The following is a 20,244-nucleotide window of genomic DNA, read 5'->3' as shown; positions in this document are numbered from 1 at the left end:
GATTATTGAGACGAGTGAAACGCACTTTAACTACATATTTCATTCTGGATGTCAGTGCGGTTTCGCACGTGCGATCCGGAACCGATCCGAACCCAGGGAAGATCCGTTGTAACCGTAGAACTTATACCTACGTTAATTAACGCACTAGATCCGACACTGAGAGAAAATACAACCAGTTTTCATGTTCGTTCAACAAGTTTTTTGGTTAAAATAGCGCCTACGTGCTCTTTGGTTCAAACAACAAGCTACTTGTCATTTGAATCGGCAATATATTTGAATCAACAAGTCGATTTTATAAAAACAACCTGACACATATTGTTTTAAACATACGTTTGGCTGATTCAAACGGATAAACCGCAACAAGTCGAACTTGTTAAATTCACAATGCAAATTTCTCTCAGTGGAAGAATGACGGATTCATCCTGTTTGTTTGTCCGACTTTCACGGCAAAAAGGAGCGACGGATTGACGTGATTTTTTAAGTGGAGATAGTTGAAGGGATTGAGAGTGACATAAGTTACTTTTTATCTCTTTTCAACAACCCACTTCCCTAAAATCGGGGGTGGAAGTTTGTATGAAGTATTCCGCAATTTTATTTATATGGCTGTTACGGATCCTATTTTCATGGGTTTATTAGAGCGGATTTGGATCGGAAGTAGTGTAAAACCGCTCTCAGTGTAGTTTTAAATTAATCTGCGATGTACCAGACTAAAGACCCCCTTATTCAGAAACGTTCACTAAAGTTATCAAGCCGATAAAGTTCGTTTGTCCCTTTCTATCACACGAATACGTCGGAAATAATTAACAATTATAATTGTTCATCTTATATTACAAGTGTAAATCTCTTTCTTATAAAAGGAATTGGACTACGGATTGTAATATGAGTTGTAAATTGTTATGCAATAAGCTCCTGATTTTTCATATTCTATAAATGTTCCCCCTGAGTAAAACATCTATTTGGATAATATAGAAACTAAAACTAAGCATAAAACTTAGTATATAACTAGATTATTCTAAAGTAGGCCCTTGAGGTACTGTATTAAGGATGCTGAAGACACCTCCTCGCTGTATCGCAAAATATATAATCCTACTAAATAGAAAGAAACGAGTTTTCGCTGAAATACCGTTCGAGAAACCTGCGCTGCATAGAAATCATTCAGTCACGCGTATGGCGCCGTAAAACTAGGAGGCTCTCCTACAGTAGACGCGCTAAAGCAGTAGCCAGACTTTTCTGTAATAAAATATGGCTCTGAAATGACATCTCACAGTTACAAACTTTTCGTTTTGTTATGGTAATGGTATGTAGCTAGGCTCGAAGCTCGTTATTACGTTATTAGTTAAAGACCTGTAATACGTAACTATTTTGGCTCAATAATCCAAAGAGAATCTTGGCCTCCGAAACGAGAGATCGCCACCTGTCCCGATCCTGCGCAGCCTCTTGCCAAACTTTGACTAAAAAAACTGTGAAAATGTTTTATTTATTCTAATGTAAACTGAGAGACAAACAATACAATACCTTACAAATGTTGTTGCTCATCATCATCAATACAAAATACAAACTAAGCACATAACACAAATCTTAAACTATGGAAGACAGCAGACCGTCTTATACAACTCACACAGGAACTATACTTAACGACGATCTGTAGAATACCTAGTTTATGTTTTATTGATTTAATATCAACTCTTGCGGGCTTATATGTGATCCCAAAACGCTCACAGGATAAAGACTGTATCGTTAAATATGGAGACAACTTTGAGTAGCCGTATTTATTTGCTATTATATATTTTTCTTATAACAAGACATGGGCTTAATAAGGCACATAATAAGGTACGCATTTTGTCCTAGAAACTCGACGTAAAGCATGTGGTTTAGACAGCATTGACTTAATCCTCCCGAGTACCAATTACGATTTCGGACAAATGCTACTAGAAAATTCACAAAGTGCGTACAAGACGACACAATTGCGAAAAAAAATTGTACAGTGCGAACCTCAACGACACATGATCCACAAAGCAGAATATCTAGACATAGTCTAGCCACTGTTATTTAAAAAATAAAGTTCATGATCTGTGTATGGCGGCCATTTAGAGAATGTGGCATGGTGCTTACGCTAACTCCGACTTTGATGTCGAATTTAACTATCATACACTGTTTATATCGATCTGGTTTAGGCACTGTTCAAACACCATGAATGTCTATTAGACATTGACCTATGCCTAATTTTTTTTATCTATTTCTCTCATCCTGCGCGTATCAAAAATTTACGGCAAACCGGAACGTTGCTCAAAAATGCGTTTTTTTAAATTATATAAATTCACCGCATTTATTCTGCAAGTACCCAATTGAACAACCATGAAGAGGACTCTTAAAAAATATATTTTGGCAGCATATTAACCTTTGTTTGTCGAAATCGTACAAAAAGTCTTTGAGATATTCTCAAATTAAGCCAGATTAGGGGTTGTCCGAAATGTATTTGCTAGACCTTAATGAAAGTACCATAAAGTCCCTAAAATAAAAAAAAATATCAGACCTTCTTATATCAAATAGTACTTACCAATACCTTCAGATCATACTCTCGGACCATAATAATACAAAATTATGCACATGTCAACATTTAGACGAGGTTTGTTGTGTCCCTATAATTAACGATACAGTCCTTAGTGCTTAAGTACCTATTCTAAGAATTAACAATGCCACGTAATTTGCTAATACAATTAATGTGATAGTTTGTATATTTAGACATTTTATCTTTACATAAGTTACGTTACTGCTTCGCACATGTATTTCTCTATGGCAGAGCTCGGCAATAATAAAGATATATGGGCAGCAAGCCCGCTCTAAACGGTATTGAATCATGGCTAACGGTGCCGATGGCCTTACGAATAATCCTTATTTTCTTCCTATTTTATTTAGATTCAGAACGAAAAGGCTACGAATGGCGAGAAAATTATTTTCACTATAAATTGAAATAGATATCATACACGAAAGAAAAAACGACAAGGCCCACTGGTGGCCGAGCCGGGAATCGAACCCAAGTCTTCAGCTAACGCGGCTAATGTCATTACCACTAGCTCGCCGTAGTACCCGACGAAATCTGTCTAGTGTATTTTCACGTGTAGTTTACTAGTTTTTGTTTTCTTGGGAAACAAAAACCCAAATAACACATTTATAAGTTTCTTAATATATTCTGTGGCCTGCGTCTATCTTTCAGAGAACCGTTATAATGATTTCATAAACTTTCATTTGAAAACAAAGGTCGTTACGTTACCTTTCATTCGCTTTGCTTACTTTTCCACCTCATTGATCTACGCTTAGAAAATGCCTTCGTAATTAAAGGCTGAAGGAAAAACCCAAATCATCTAATTTCCTCGATACTTAGCGATCTTACGTTTCATTTGAAATTGATGCGTTTTACTAGGCAATAAGGATTCAAAACTAAAATAAATACCATATACCAAATAAAAGATTTGAGAGTCGGTCCCATAATAAAGGTTCTTCATTATGACTTCAAAAGTCAAAGCCTGCAAAGTTTGAACATGAACTATAATAACAAAAAGATCGCAGTGAGGAACCTTAGACTTGGCACGACTTTGTCTAGATTTCATTACTTTTTAGAGATAAACAAGCAGCTCCGTCGAGACTTGGCTATTTATTTACAGAATGCTTTGGTGGGTTTTTTTTAACACTACTAACTGTTAACCAAAAGCCAAAATAGCAATAAAATCTAATTGCATTTTCCTAAACTGATATTTAAAATCAACTCTTCAAGTTTAAAAAAAAATCAATATTGTAGTCGCGAAGCGCTTTGCTTCTTCTTTTTCTTATGCGCACTGCGAAGGAGTGGAATTCCTTGCCGGCGGCTATATTTCCGAGCTCTTATAACTATTCAAATCTAGGGTGAAAAGGCATCTTCTGGGCGAGCTCACTCCATCGTAGGCCACGTCTTTGGCTGGCTAGTCTGTGGCCAAGAGTAAGTCCTTATAATAAAAAAAAAGTTTTGTATAGGTAAACTATTTACCCTATTTATCTACCTATTAAAAAAAGGTTTTTAATTAATTTTTTTACAACTTTTTTTTTTATATTGAAAACAAAGATTACAGTTTTACAGATTCTAATTTTTTTCGCCAAACTTACGTTTAACGGCGAAATGAAGCACTCTGAAAGACTTATTCTAGTGTTAATACATAATAATATCTTATCAACTACTAATGGCGCTTTTCATTAACGCTTTAAAAACCTGAATTAGCCAAAAATCTCTTAAAAACCTTATCTGTCATGTTAACTTATGTAATTATCTGAGAAAGGGACCAAACACCTTTAACTAATCAGTTCAGTAACTACATATTTTATAAATGAGGGGGTAATAATGGTACAGTGAAAACTTGACAGACTTTCACGTTTAAAGGCAAGATGCGCTTTTTAACAACCTTCAACTGGTAACCCATCTACAGCTTCGTTGGTATCCATATTATTTAATTTATCGTTTATAGAAATTCACTACATGTCCCTTCCGATTTATTTATTGCCCTGTTTACCTCAAAGCAGCTAAATCAAGAGTATGTAAATACGCATAAATCACCAATGCTGCTTACAAGCAAGATGCTGTAAGGTCTTTGACCTCAATGACCTCCACATAAAACGATGTTATAATATTCCTCATCTGCAAGTAATCTCATCATCATCCTCCTTGCGTTATCCCGGCATTTGCCACGGCTCATGGGAGCCTGGGGTCCGTTTAACAACTAATCCCGATACTTGGCGTAGGCACTAGTTTTACGAAAGCGACTGCCATCTGACCTTCCAACCCGGAACACACACACAACGCCAAAAAGCGACTGGCAAAATATTAAATGACCTTTCGCACATAAATTCCAAAAACTCATTGGTACAAGCCGGGGATCGGGGGATCAAACCTGCGACCTCCGGATTGAGAGTCGCACGCTCTTACCGCTAGGTAAAGATACTACCAGCGCTTCTCATCTGCAAATAATCTAAGCGGGCTTATTGTTAACCGCACGTACCAATATTGATAAGTTACCCAAGCAGGCGAAAGATTCCAATTTTGAACCGCGAGGGTATTGAGATGTTCCGAATGTGGAATCGAGCTTTGCGAGCGTTTCAAGGCACGTAGGTTAAACAAATTTTGCCGCCGAGTGGGACACAACATTTTTCGCTATACCAACACGAGAAAAATATTAAACGTAAAACATCAAACTAAATCAAATACATCAATTTAAAAAAACATTTATAGCAATTCTACCAGCCAGTTTTTGGGCATCCAGTTAAAAGATATTTAAAAATATTTTAAGCGGGTTACTCACGTGTTAAGTCGATATAGTAATATATTATAGGTATTGAGAAAGATCCTCGAAAATGGATCGAAACATGTTTAACGCTATATCGACTTAACACGCTTAAAATATTTTTGAATATGTTTGAGTCTCACACTCTCTATAACACTCCCTATAGTTAAAATCCAGTTAAAAGTATGAAATTACTTTACTCTTGTGGATAAAGTGCAATTTTTTCATTCTTTTTTTAAGTACTTATCGAGGGCCTTGGTATGCCGAGAAAGTATATAACTCGGTTCATAATACTGGATAGGCATATAGGTCATAATGTAAATGAGTTGGCAATGACGTCAATCAACTTGATTTCATATTAATTCCATAATAGCAAATCATTCGAATTTGACATACATACATACTATATCACGCCTGCATCCCATAAAGAGTAATAGGAAGAACACATGAACTACTCAACTTTCAGTACCACTCTTCGCAAATAGGGGGTTGAAAGAAAACGAAATTGTGACTTTGCAGTGACAGGTTGCCAGCCTCTCGCCTACGCCACAATTTAACCCATAAATATCCCACAGTCGGCTTGTACGACACCCACGGGAAGAAAGGGGGTGGTGAGATTCTTAACCCGTCACCACACCGTAAAAAAATTGACTAAAATGACTTGGAAAGTAGCCTTTTGGGTCGTTCACGTCTAGTTGTCCTGTATCATGGTGAACTACTAATTAGATCTCATCGTTCCTATTAAAAAGTAACACGTCCAGCAAAAACAGTTTCAGAAATTCCTAATCCGGCATTTGAGCGATCCTGCGCATCGCCTGTCAGATTTTAGCCGGAAATATGACTGGCATGGAAATCGGGATCAACTTGGGGAAGGATTTTAGTTCCGGTGAGCGTGAAACTATTATGAAGTTATATTGGGGCCGGGAAGTCCGTATTTTGATTAGGTTATGGCTTGATAGCGATATACAATTTTACACGATATCAACAGCATATTCCAGATCCCATTTTAAGATTAAAATGTCATAGTTACTCATATACTTTTACCAATTGAAAAAAAAAACAAATTCTTATAGTTACTCAGTACAAAATGCTTATTTAACGACGTTGATGGATAATAGTCTCAGTATCCTCATTGATAGATGTCAAAAGTGAGAAGTAAAACCTCTCAGAAATTAGGTTTTTAGAAAAAAAACGTCAAAACTAATTTTAAGTGCCAGTTTAATATCATTTACTTTTTATGTGAAAATTCCCAGATTCCAAAGAAGTAACAATTTTTTTTGGCAAAATTTCCTCATCTGTTTTTTTTTTCTTTTGACCTTAGAAATGCGTGGTTAAAATCTAACGAGCACCTTGTATTTGCCTACAGAAATCAATTATGTTTTGGCCACGTCTTTGCCTTCGATTAGTCTATGGTCAAGAGTAAGCCCATTCATAATAAAAAACCGGCCAAGAGCGTGTCGGGCCACGCTCAGTGTAGGGTTCCGTAGTTTTCTGTATTTTTCTCAAAAACTACTGAACCTATCAAGTTCAAAACAATTTTCCTAGAAAGTATTTATAAAGTTCTACTTTTGTCATTTTTTTCATATTTTTTAAACATATGGTTCAAAAGTTAGAGGGGGGGGGGGGGGACGCACATTTTTTTCCTTTAGGAGCGATTATTTACGAAAATATTAATATTATCAAAAAGCGATCTTAGTAAACCCTTATTCATTTTTTAATACCTATCCAACAATATATCACACGTTGGGGTTGGAATGAAAAAAAATATCAGCCCCCACTTTACATGTAGGGGGGTACCCTAATAAAACATTTTTTTCCATTTTTTATTTTTGCACTTTGTTGGCGTGATTGATATACATATTGGTACCAAATTTCAGCTTTCTAGTGCTAACGGTTACTGAGATTATCCGCGGACGGACGGACGGACGGACGGACGGACGGACGGACGGACGGACGGACAGACAGACATGGCGAAACTATAAGGGTTCCTAGTTGACTACGGAACCCTAAAAAAAGATTAAAGATATTTCATAATATAAAATCTTTTCCAAAAGACACCGCAAGAAAATGAAATTACTATTACGGTTTCTTCCACGTACCCAATTAATTTAGTTCACACTCCGAATGATCAGCAACTGGTAAAGTTACCAATCCAATGATAGTTAAAGCACTCGCCGCTGCAATTTAAACTTAGTCCCGTTCATTTTAAGTTAGTTTTAGTTTGTAAGAGATAAAAAACCGGCCAAGAGCGTGTCGGGCCACGCTCAGTGTAGGGTTCCGTAGTTTTCCGTATTTTTCTCAAAAACTACTGAACCTATCAAGTTCAAAACAATTTTTCTAGAAAGTCTTTATAAAGTTCTACTTTTGTGATTTTTTTCATATTTTTTTAAACATATGGTTCAAAAGTTAGAGGGGGGGACGCACTTTTTTTTCCTTTAGGAGGGATTATTTCCGAAAATATAAATATTATCAAAAAACGATCTTAGTAAACCCTTATTCATTTTTAAATACCTATCCAACAACATATCACACGTTGGGGTTGGAATGAAAAAAAATATCAGCCCCCACTTTACATGTAGGGGGGGTACCCTAATAAAACATTTTTTTCCATTTTTTATTTTTGCACTTTGTCGGCGTGATTCACATACATATTGGTACCAAATTTCAGCTTTCTAGTGCTAACGGTTACTGAGATTATCCGCGGACGGACGGACGGACGGACGGACGGACGGACGGACGGACGGACGGACGGACGGACGGACGGACGGACGGACGGACGGACGGACGGACGGACGGACAGACAGACATGGCGAAACTATAAGGGTTCCTAGTTGACTACGGAACCCTAAAAACTGGGAAAGAACTGCCGGCCTAGCTGAAGGGACAACCGTTGACGCGTTGGCGATCTAAACATAAGATGATTGTGTCGCACTTCAGAAGAGGGCATTTTCGCGGGAAAAGGTTCAAAACCTTTTTTAGAGTTCCGTAGTCAACTAGGAACCCTTATAGTTTCGCCATGTCTGTCTGTCCGTCCGTCCGTCCGTCCGTCCGTCCGTCCGTCCGTCCGTCCGTCCGTCCGTCCGTCCGCGGATAATCTCCGCAACCGTTAGCACTAGAAAGCTGAAATTTGGTACCAATATGTATATCAATTACGCCGACAAAGTGCAAAAATAAAAAAAATGGAAAAAAATGTTTTATTAGGGTACCCCCTACATGTAAAGTGGGGGCTGATATTTTTTTTCATTCCAACCCCAACGTGTGATATATTGTTGGATAGGTATTTAAAAATGAATAAGGGTTTACTAAGATCGTTTTTTGATAATATTAATATTTTTGGAAATAATCGCTCCTAAAGGAAAAAAAAGTGCGTCCCCCCTCTAACTTTTGAACCATATGTTTAAAAAATATGAAAAAAATCACAAAAGTAGAACTTTATAAAGACTTTCTAGGAAAATTGTTTTGAACTTGATAGGTTCAGTAGTTTTTGAGAAAAATACGGAAAACTACGGAACCCTACACTGAGCGTGGCCCGACACGCTCTTGGCCGGTTTTTTTAATAGGTAAATTTAATGTTTTTCCTACTCAAAATCACGAGCCCTTTCGACCCTACTAGGTAAAAAAGCGTCCTACATTTATTGGAAATATAAACTTCGTTACCATTTTTCAAATATTTTGTACAACGGTTAGGCACTAATCCCATCCCACCGCGAGCTAGTAAGCTATGAGCTATCGGGTATAAAAACGAACAAAAGATAATCACTCCCGTGCAAAAAGAGACACGGCGATGTTTATAGTTACTCGCCCAGCGGTGAGCTATCAAAATCGCCGTGTCTCTTTTATTTGCACGGGGGTGCTTATCTTTTGTTCGTTTTTATAGCCGATAGCTCATAGCTTACTAGCTCGCGGTGGGACCAGTGCCTTACGAAGTGGAAATTATGCAAAATAATAGAAAATATTGGGACCATTTTTATGTCTCTTGTTTTTTGTCCTAGATCGAAAGGGCTTGTGATTCGGAGTAGCAAAAACATAAAATTTACCTACCTTAGAAAATATTCTTATTATTTGTTTTGCAAGGGGCAAAGTTGTTGTTTAACCGCACGTGCCAATATTGATACCCGATCAAGCGAAAGATTTCAATATTAAACCGCGAGGTCCGCGGGCGTAGCGAGTGGTTCGAGAAGTGGAATCTTGAGCGTTGCGAGGGTTTCAAGGCACGAAGGTTAAACAAACCGAGTGAAACACGAAATTGTTCACCACATCAACAGGCCTAAAATACTAACTTTAAAACATCAAACTAAAACAATTATGATTCAAAATCATCATTTATAGTTAAAGCACCTCACCTCACAACACCTCGGACATTGGCGATCAAATAATATATGAAAGAGGCGCGTTCCTAGCACACAGTCTAAGCTCGTGTAGGTTACTATGCTTGTATGAGTGAGATATGACAGGTCGACTGTTCGCATTTTTGACAGGCGGTAACTGTGAGGTAACCGAGAGGGGGTGGGCGGCACTTTCAGCGGGGAGATGGAGTGGCCATCTGTACGATAGTACTCTTTATTATACTTTATTATATTGCATAGTAACTTATTATTAATCTGTGACTGTGGTTAAAGCACAGAATATATAATAGTACAAGTACAGAAGGCCCACTGCTTTGATGTTCACGAAATGCCGCCTTTTAAATGCCTACAAAATTCTAACAAAGAAACGAGCCGCACGTGCGCAGCGTCGGACGATAGGGTTGCCTATGGATTAAAATGAATGAATACTCAGATAAAAATGTTATACTATTATACTCCAGTCTTGGGTACTTTCTAGGTATATACTCGTATATACAGTTTTTATATATTTTTGTTTAAGTCCCAACATCACAAGCCTTATTGAATTTTTCCGTGGGACTTAATCAATAGTAGATCTGTGTAAGATTGTCCTATTTTATTCATGATGTCTATTTAACTAAGCATTATTAGCCATTCATAAGCGGACATCGCATATAAAACTTTAAAAAAAACTCGCGATGTAAAGTAACAATAGAAAGTGCGAACGGGCGTTCCGTGAGAACACGCGCCACCCCTGATTAGGCCGCGAACTCGCGGCCGCCAGCATGTACTTGTAGCGCGGCGATAGAATCGCGGAGTGAGCCGCCCCTGGTTAAAGTCTAACATCTAGCTTAAGCTTAAAATTTGTATGATATTACTTTGCACCCTTGCGGATTAAATGCGATTTTGCTATCCGTTTTTAGCAAACTTGATCTTTGCCGGTTGGTGTGGTAAAAAATATTTTTGATGATTGTTCTCGCGAAAATGCCCAAGAGTGACAGAGAGAGCTAACTACAATACGCTTATGAAGCGTAAACGATTGTGACGTTGGCTATATACACTGTGCGGAAAGTGGATCGGACAAATAGGGAACAAATTAAACAGTACAGGATTGAATCTGTGTTTGCTCGGTGGAATCCGGGGGTTGGTAAAAGTGACCCGAGGTTCACCTGTGTTGAACACAAAGAATATAATACTCACTAGGAGGTTGAGCACGAAGTTGTGTTTTATTTTCCCTTGTTCTATAATGAACTAAAGAAAGATTACTTAGATGAAAGAAAATGTAGTCAAATAATGAGTAAGTAACGAAACAAAAAATAATATTCAGATTTTTTTATTATCCATATCCATACTCTTTATTTACATGAACATATTTACATAATTATATAAGAAACTAAGACTAAACTTAAAAGCCAGCTAATGTCTAAAATAGGCCCTTGAGGCATTGTACCAAGGATACTGGCGACATTTCCTCGCTGTATCGCAATTCTGATACGTTGTGCGAGGAAGTCGCCAGCGCTTCGGTCACCAGTTACCTCAACCAGACGCTTCGCGATTTCTGTGAACAACTTGTTCGCGCTGGGACCCCATGGACCTAGAGTTTCTACGCCAAAGGGTACAAAAAGGTATACTAATATTATAAATGGGAAAGTGTTTGTGTCTGTTTGTTTGTTCGTCTTTCACGGCAAAACGGAGCGACGGATTGACGTGATTTTTTAAGTGGAGATAGTTAAAGGTATGGAGAGTGACACCTACTTTTTGCCTACTTTTTGTCTCTTTCTAACGCGAGCGAAGCCGCGGGAAAAAGCTAAATGCGGGGAAAAGGCTTACTCTTGGCCACAGATTAGCCAAAGGCAAAGACGTGGCCTACGATCTACAATGGAGTGAGCTCGCCCAAAAGATGGCTGTTCACTCTTGATTTGAAGGTTGCCGGATTATATGAGCTCGAAAATATAGACGTCGGCAAGGAATTCCACTCTTCAGATTATTACCCTTGGTTCATTTAAAAAAAAAACTAACACTAATTATATTTTCCACCTGAATCTCGGTAGATACCTAACAGTAATTCTTATCATTTCCTTATAATACACGAATTATGATTACACCAATTAATGAAATAAATTAAATATTACCTTATCTCTGAACTGCATGGATTAAGACATGGTCGTGATAAGTTCTTACAAACGTATTATCAAATAATTTATCATTGGGATCAATTGTTATTATTTATTAACCGTCGCCTCATATCTCAAGAAGGACGGTTATCAAGTCGTCTGTATGTTTTTTTTTTTTTTTTTTTTTTTTTATGTTTGTTCCTCGATATCTCCGTCGTTACTGGACCGATTTTGAAAATTTTTTTTTTGATTGAATGTATATGCATACAGATTGGTCCCATTTTTCTCAGAACCCAGTTCTGATGATGGGATCCTGGAGAAATCGAGGGAACTCCTCAAATCTGAAAGGCATACATATGGTAATTTTTGTGTTTTTAAAGGAACAGCATGCATTTAGGTACGGAACAGTGACATTTGGTGCAGTGGAACTGCTGATGATGGCCAGAACGGAACTCTTCAAATCTGAACGGCACGCTTATAGTGACTTTGGTATTTTTATACGAACAGCATGCACTTTCGTCCAGAACAGTGACATTTGGTGCAGTGGAATTTCTGATGATGGTCAGAACCGAACTCCTCAAATCTGAACGGCACGCTTATAGTGACTTTGGTATTTTTATAAGAACAGCATGCACTTTCGTCCAGAACACTGACATTTGGTGCAGTGGAACTGCTGATGATGGACAGAACCAAACTCCTCAAATCTGAACGGCACGCTTATAGTGACTTAGCCATTTTTATAAGAACAGCATGCACTTTCGTCCAGAACAGTGACATTTGGTGCAGTGGAATTTCTGATGATGGTCAGAACCGAACTCCTCAAATCTGAACGGCACGCTTATAGTGATTTTGGTATTTTTATAAGAACAGCATGCACTTTCGTCCAGAACAGTGACATTTGGTGCAGTGGAACTGCTGATGATGGCCAGAACCAAACTCCTCAAACCTGAACGGCACACTCATAGTGACTTTGGTATTTTTGTAAGAAAAACATGCATTTAAGTTCAGAACAGTGACATTTATTTAGTTATGTTTGTTAAGCATATGTTTTGAAGTCAATGTTTGTCAAGCTTCGATTTCTTATAATATAATCGGATTCATGAGGAATTGAGGAAACTCCTCAAACCTTAACGTTATACGTATATTCATTTGTGTTGCCATCTAATAATTAAAGCATTAGGTAAAAGCAGTTTTAAAAAATACTTACACATTTCTACATAATCCAACATTCGCAAGTAGCTTTCACCAGAACCCAAAAGGCGACGGTTTTTTTTCTTAAAAATTATTTATTACTTATTTATGATAGTACCGATAATTTTCAAAAACATATGTGTTGATAAGTTTATTTCATTGATTCACGGTTCAGGTATGAAAACGACGTGTTATTTGAGTCCGCTTTTCATACGTGTTATTAATTATACCAAAACTGAATATTTTTTGTATACAAAGATAATTTTAAATTGCTATTATATATTTATTGAAAGACCAAAAACAAAACTCACTATTTTTTGCGAAATGAGCCGCTACCATAATTAAAATAAAGAAGCATGTCATTTCTGTGGGCCTAGTGAAAAAGGGTATTAACTCAAATTGACTCGGTGAAAAAGGTCACAAGTCCGAGGTGGGACTTCTACAGGACTAATTATTTATTTCAGTAAATTTAGGTGTTTAAAAAAGGTGCGTACGAGCGATTTCTGGAATCGGTATGCGAGAAGGCTGTGCTCCGCACTTTAAACTTTTAAATATTTTAACTTTCCCAGCACTGTACATCTTTGAAATGGCAAATTTTGTAAAAAGTAATCCGCATTTATATACAATGGTGTCACAGCAAAGCAGACTTCCTGTGCGGTCTCAATACCAGAATAAAATATCTAGCACTAGACACAATACTGCCTTATTCAGTAAAAGCGTACTGGGAATGGCTTGCAAGATATATAATAAGATCCCTGACCATATAAAAACCCAAAACATAAACTTGTTTAAGAAGCAATTGAAAACTTATTTAATAAGTAAAATATATTATTCGATTAACGACTTTTTTAATGACATATAAATAAATTGTTAATCGTATTATTTTAAGTATTTTAATTGATCTGAATTGTATCTTGTTTCTCGAATTATTGTTATATATTCTGTTATTTCTTCTCTCTTATTTAGTGTTGTGACTTCATCTGTTTATATTTGTAAGAATTTAATATGTACCTTAACTAGTTATAAGTTAGGATATTCATATTTTGTACGCCCATAGGCAGAACACAGAGGCTCTCTATGCATGTACTTATATTAAGACCGTTTTAACACCTGTGTTATACAAATAAATATTATTCTATTCTATTCTATTTACACATACATACATTACACAATATTCGACAAAAACGTAAAAATAACTATACAAAACTAAAATATAACTAATTGAACTAACTAACTTAAAAAAAACTTATGATTTTTTTTTCTCTTCTCTTTTTAGTATCTATTATTTAACTTTTACGAGTAGTATATATTTTTATTTATTTGTTCTTATAAAAAATAAAAACACGCAAAAATATTTGAGTAAAATATGATTTTGACCACTTCCAGGCTGGGAAACAGCGCCATCTAGTTTTAAGCCTAAAAGTCCCATACATTTCATGGGTACGCTTTTTTGTATGGGCTTTGTCTGTCCCGTATTATATCGTCCTTGGTTAAACACTAAACCAGAATCCTAATGCAAATAGAATATCCCCGTTAACATGCAGAGTTAAACTCACCCCGTCAACATTTGCTGAACCAACTACAAATAGTAATCAGACGCATGCTTGCCTCAAACAAATGCAGTACGAAATTCACCAGCTGTAATCTGGAAGGTTTTTAACACGCTTTTATTAGGTCGTCGTGTATGTAACTAACTATGTAATGGAATCTGCGCAGGCTAATTTAACCATCTTCCAAGGATCGTAGCGTAATGAAAATTGGCAGCTATATGTAGTTCCGATGACAATACAATAATATGGTACTGTTGAGCTGATCTGATGATGGAGTCGGAAGATATGAACTGGAACTACATGATGGAACATCGTATCATAGCCGTTTTTGGGTTTCTTAGAAAAGTCTTGTAATGAACTTTGACTACAATTAGGTTTCAAGGTCTGATGATGAAGCCGAAAGATATGAACTGGAACTACATGATGGAACATCGTATCATAGCTGTTTTTGGGTTTCTTAGAAAAGTCTTGTAATGAACTTTGACTACGATTAGGTTTCAAGGTTTCTTGTGACCTTTAAGTGCAAACAAAGGGGGGCTCGGGGGGCGAAGCCCCCCGCATAAAAGAAAGATTAACGTAGTATTTAAAATAAGTTGGGTTAGCGTTTTCTTGTGACCTTTCAGAGCAAACAAAGGGGGGCTCGGGGGCGAAGCCCCCGCATGAAAGAAAGATCAACGTAGTATTTAAGATAAGTTGGGTTAGCGTTTTCTTGTGACCTTTAAGAGCAAACAAAGGGGGGCTCGGGGGGCGAAGGCCCCCGCATAAAAGAAAGATTAACGTAGTATTTAAAATAAGTTGGGTTAGCGTTTTCTTGTGACCTTTCAGAGCAAACAAAGGGGGGCTCGGGGGCGAAGCCCCCCGCATAAAAGATAGATCAACGTTGTATTTAAAATAAGTTGGGTTAAGGTTTTCTTGTGATCCTTAAGAGTAAAGAAAAGGGGGCTCGGGGGCGAAGCCCCCCGCATGAAAGAAAGATCAACGTAGTATTTAGAATAAGTTTAGCGTTTTCTTGTGACCTTTAAGAGCAAACAAAGGGGTGCTCGGGGGGCTTCCGCATAAAAGAAAGATAAACATTGTATTTAAAATAAGTTGGGTTAGGGTTTTCTTGTCACCCTTAAGAGTAACGAAAAGGGGGGCTCGGGGGCGAAGCCCCCGCATAAAAGGAAGATAAACGTAGTATTTAAAATAAGTTGGGTTAGCGTTTTCTTGTGACCTTTAAGAGCAAACAAAGGGGCTTGGGGGCGAAGCCCCCCGCATAAAAGAAAGATCAACGTTGTATTTAAAATAAGTTGGGTAATGTTTTTCCTGTGACCCTTAAGAGCAAATAAAGGGGGGTTCGGCAAAAAAGAAATACTTAAATTTTGTTTGAATTAGTTGAAATGTGACAATATTTTCTAATCGAGTCAAACAAAATCCCACTAGCTGAGAGCTTCAAAACAATGTATGGCGAAAGTATGTCTCTCTAATATCTTCAAAAAGGCCGCGATGGCACATGTCTATATTGTCTATCTTTTACGGATAACTTACTAGGTATAAACATTTTTATGATAATACCGTAATAAGAAGGTAGCCGCTAGTTATTATTAAGTAGCAATTAGCAATAAGTACACGTTAAGCCACAAATGGCACGTAAAATCCGCCTACTTGAAATAAATTTATGTATAAATGTTAAAAGTATTTCATTATTAATGACTAAAAAGTATAAAATAAATTAATAGTTTAAAAAACACTATAAAACACGCTTTTATAAATGCACGTAAAAGCCAAAAATAAATTATGGATCGTTCAAGTTGTCTCTATTTGTGAGCTGAAGTTTAAAAACTATGTGCTTTTAATTATAATATTTGATTGTAAAAGCGTGGGGCGCTGGAACAGGAAAGACTTTCTTGTAAACAAATACTAATCCGAACTTCCTGGCGAATGAAGTTGCATAAGAACATAACGTTTACATATGCCGCCTAAGGGTTACCAAAGAGAACCAAAGATATCTCGTCCACGAACAAGAACTCTGCATCCTGTCACTGTAGACACTTTCCCCCTTTTGTACTTTGATTACTGTCGACTCTCCTCGCTCCTAGCGCATATTTTGTCTGAGTTCGACAAACTGGTACCTACTTTGAACACTGACTTTTAATTATTGATTTGACTGTTTAATGTAGAACCTACTAGTCATGCTGCAACTCCAGTTAGCGCGTCAATCTGTGTAACCTCCTTCCCGTAACATAGCATAATTTGATTTATCAGCAAATTATACAAAAAGTCTTTCCTGTTCCAGCGCCCCACGCTTTTACAATCAAATATTATAATTAAAAGCACATAGTTTTTAAACTTCAGCTCACAAATAGAGACAACTTGAACGATCCATAATTTATTTTTGGCTTTTACGTGCATTTATAAAAGCGTGTTTTATAGTGTTTTTTAAACTATTAATTTGTTTAAACTATTAATTTATTTGCGTTGTAGTTTCCTCGCTATAGTGAGGGAAAAAGTTTTGTGTTACACTCGGGTGCAAAATTATTTTACTTCTCGTGTGTTAAAAAACTCGCAAGTTCAGGATTCTATTATCGAACCACTCGCTTCGCTCGTGGTTCAACTATAGAATCCTTTCACTTGCTCCTTTTTCAATTCCACACTCGGCGTTAAAATACAACTTTGCCCCCTTGTATAACAAATAACTATTAAAAGTACTTTTAACCTCTGAGGCAAAACCGACGGAGTGTTATAAGTTTAACGTGTCTATGTGTGTCTGTCTGTGGTTGTTGAAATCTGAATTAGTTGCGAGTGTTCTTAGCCATGTTTCACATGTTTGGTTTAATCTGTCCACTATGCCAAGAGCCAACGGATGCCAAGCGCTTCTTACATCAGTAAACGGCCTCCATGCCGGTAACATTTTAGTCCACCTGGCCCCGTAGCCGAATGGCATTTCTGCGACGCGAAAGGCCACCGAAACGCCGCAGAAATGTAGTCTGGCTCTGTCGCACCAATACGCAAGAGCGATAGAGATAGATAGCTACGAAAGACGCGGCGTCTTTTTCCATACAGTTGGCCCGACGCGACGCTCGCGAGACGCTAGATGTGGGGGGACCCTTTGTGCAATCGGTTACGCACACTGTTACTCTGCCCAACAACTGTCCCGTAAGTACCTAAGGACAGTCAGAAGGTTTTGGGATACTTATTACAATTAGTGTCAACTCCAAAAGACTAGCAATTTTTGTATTCCGCTGACTGAAATACGAAGTTTTAATTTTATGTCTAGATTTCTTTTAATTGTCCAGTTTTAAAAAAATTGGACTAACAATCCCTTTAGGGTTCTCAGTGGATTACTTTACGTTGTTAAGTGTTCAAAGGACAAATGAGAAGACAGACATACATGTGCTTGTGGTGCCATTGGTGCTAATTTTTCGCACTAGTGCGCAAAATAATACCTTAAGGCACTGGTCCCACCAAATAAAAACACCACCAAACAAAGCTCACCGCTGGGCGAGTAACTAAACATCGCCGTGTCTCTTTCATTTGCATGGGAGTGATTATCTTTTGTTCGTTTCTATAGCCGATAGCTCATAGCTTACTAGCTCACGGTGGGACCAGTGCCTTAGCGACTACTTCAGACGATCTATGGTGTAATGTCCGAGAGACATCGCTTTTGGTGGCTAAACAGACCTAAGCGAGAGCGACATACTTTGCCACACAGCTAACAAGGGAAGCTTGCAACCGAGATATTATCGTAAATGTTTGTGTATTTGGCTACACCCTGAAACTTTTATCGTTATAATTTTAGAACAAAACGGGACTTAATCGCGTAAACACTTACATTTATATTTGGCCCGACGTTTCGAACATCACATTATGTTCGTGGTCACGGGTAGACTGGCGAGGAATTGCATCAACATCTTCTAGCCGCGCGAGTTTCTCGAACTACCCGCACTTGTTCTTGATTATTCACTTTTGCGCTAGGGTTGTCACTTTGCCTACACACAACATTCACGACATCAGCCGGTGTGTCCCTCGGTGTTTTTTCACGCTTACATTTGCTAATCACTGGATTCCACGAAGAAGAAATTCCCTGTCCCTCATTTTGATTGAAATTTCGATGCTTCCTAATTTCAATCGCTTCACGTACTTTTCTGCTGTAGAACAGACGTTCCGTTGATAGAATTTTGGGACTATGGAGCTCGATCCAGTAGTTTGGTCCCGACTGTAGCAGATGTTCAGCTACCGCAGACTTATTAATTTGGCGGTTTTTGACAGCCGCGATATGCTCCTTGAACCTTACCGCTATTGTGCGTTTGTTTACTTTTATCGTTACTTACTTTTTACTGAAAAATAATTAAAAGCTTAAGCCACGGAACCCGGTTTAAGTTTTATATTCCCCCGATTTTCCATCGTAATTCTATCCTTTCGCAAATTTCAGTTAATTAAAGGATTCTTTGTGTTACGGGCTATTATGTCGAAGATTTGGGAAATCAAATACCCTTGGAGATGATTCAATGTAGTCGTGCTTAAAATTTTAAAAGACTCTTTTTGTTCCGGTCTGAGGGCTGATGAAGACTTCAGGCATTTGAATATAGGTACATTTTGGATGATTTTTATAGCTTTCGATTAAGAACGATTTAACAAGACTGACAAAGCCCACACAAAAAAGCGTACCCCTAAAATTTAGGCTTAAAACTAGATGGCGCTGTTTCGCAGCCTGGAAGTGGCTAAAGTCATAGTTTCTCCAAATATTTTTGCGTCTTTATATTTTTACAAGAACAAATGATATGCTCCTTTATTTTAATATCATGATTTCACGTCAATACACAATTTGAAAAAAAAAAATTGTAGGCATCATCAGTGTAGTTATGATAGTAATTAATAGGTGGCGCTAAAAAATCGAGGTACGATTCTTAGATAGTTACATACATATATGTAAATCCTATATAGGTACTATATAAATAATCCTTGCTTACGATTAAATAAAGTTAGTCTTCATTCTTAGTATTATTTTCAGATTTAAATAAATAATAATAAAATAAATGAATCAATTTTTAATTCAGGCAAAAAACCCATATAAATGACAAAACACAAACATCAAAGTAAAATAAAGTGATAATACAGTGTATAAAAGTGTCTATCTATAGCAGCCTGAAAGCGCCCGTCTTCGGATATAGGCCTCCTCTCCATTCCTCCACGCTTGTCGGTCCATTGCCATCCGCATCCAGTTATCGCCAGCTAGTTGGCAGATGTCGTCTCTCCATCTAAGGGGGGGCTTGCCGCGACCACGGGTGTTAGCGGGCTTGCACACCGGAATCTAGACCGTTATTACCTTTTTGATTTTTGTCGAGCTCCCGATATTTCGACGCAGTTGCATGCATGCATGCAATTTTATTTTTGGCCATTCGTAGGAACGTCTATTTAAATTGAACCGATGAACTTTAAACCGTCATGCCTACATTGTCGGGTGTGAGTGGTAGCAAGTTACGGCTGAAACGTCAATAATCGAACCGGAAGTTGTCGTCGGCCATCGCAGCTCCATTAGTGATGTGTCCACGACGATCAAGTATAACTGGATATGCTTTAAATGGGACGAGTTTTAGGAATAGGCTAGTTTCCTACTAGTCAAATCAGCTTCTTTTTAAGAACTGTCAAAACGAGTTGCTAATATGGCATTACTATGACATACTGAAGAGTGACGGTACGGTCAATTCATTTACTTTATATCTTTCTTTTTAACCGTCGCCTCATATCTCTCAAAAAGGACGGTTATCAAGTCGTCTGT

This window comes from Leguminivora glycinivorella, chromosome 4 (genome assembly GCF_023078275.1).
Source record: "Leguminivora glycinivorella isolate SPB_JAAS2020 chromosome 4, LegGlyc_1.1, whole genome shotgun sequence".
NCBI classification, from domain to species: domain Eukaryota; kingdom Metazoa; phylum Arthropoda; class Insecta; order Lepidoptera; family Tortricidae; genus Leguminivora; species Leguminivora glycinivorella.
This window is presented reverse-complemented; position numbering follows the sequence as displayed.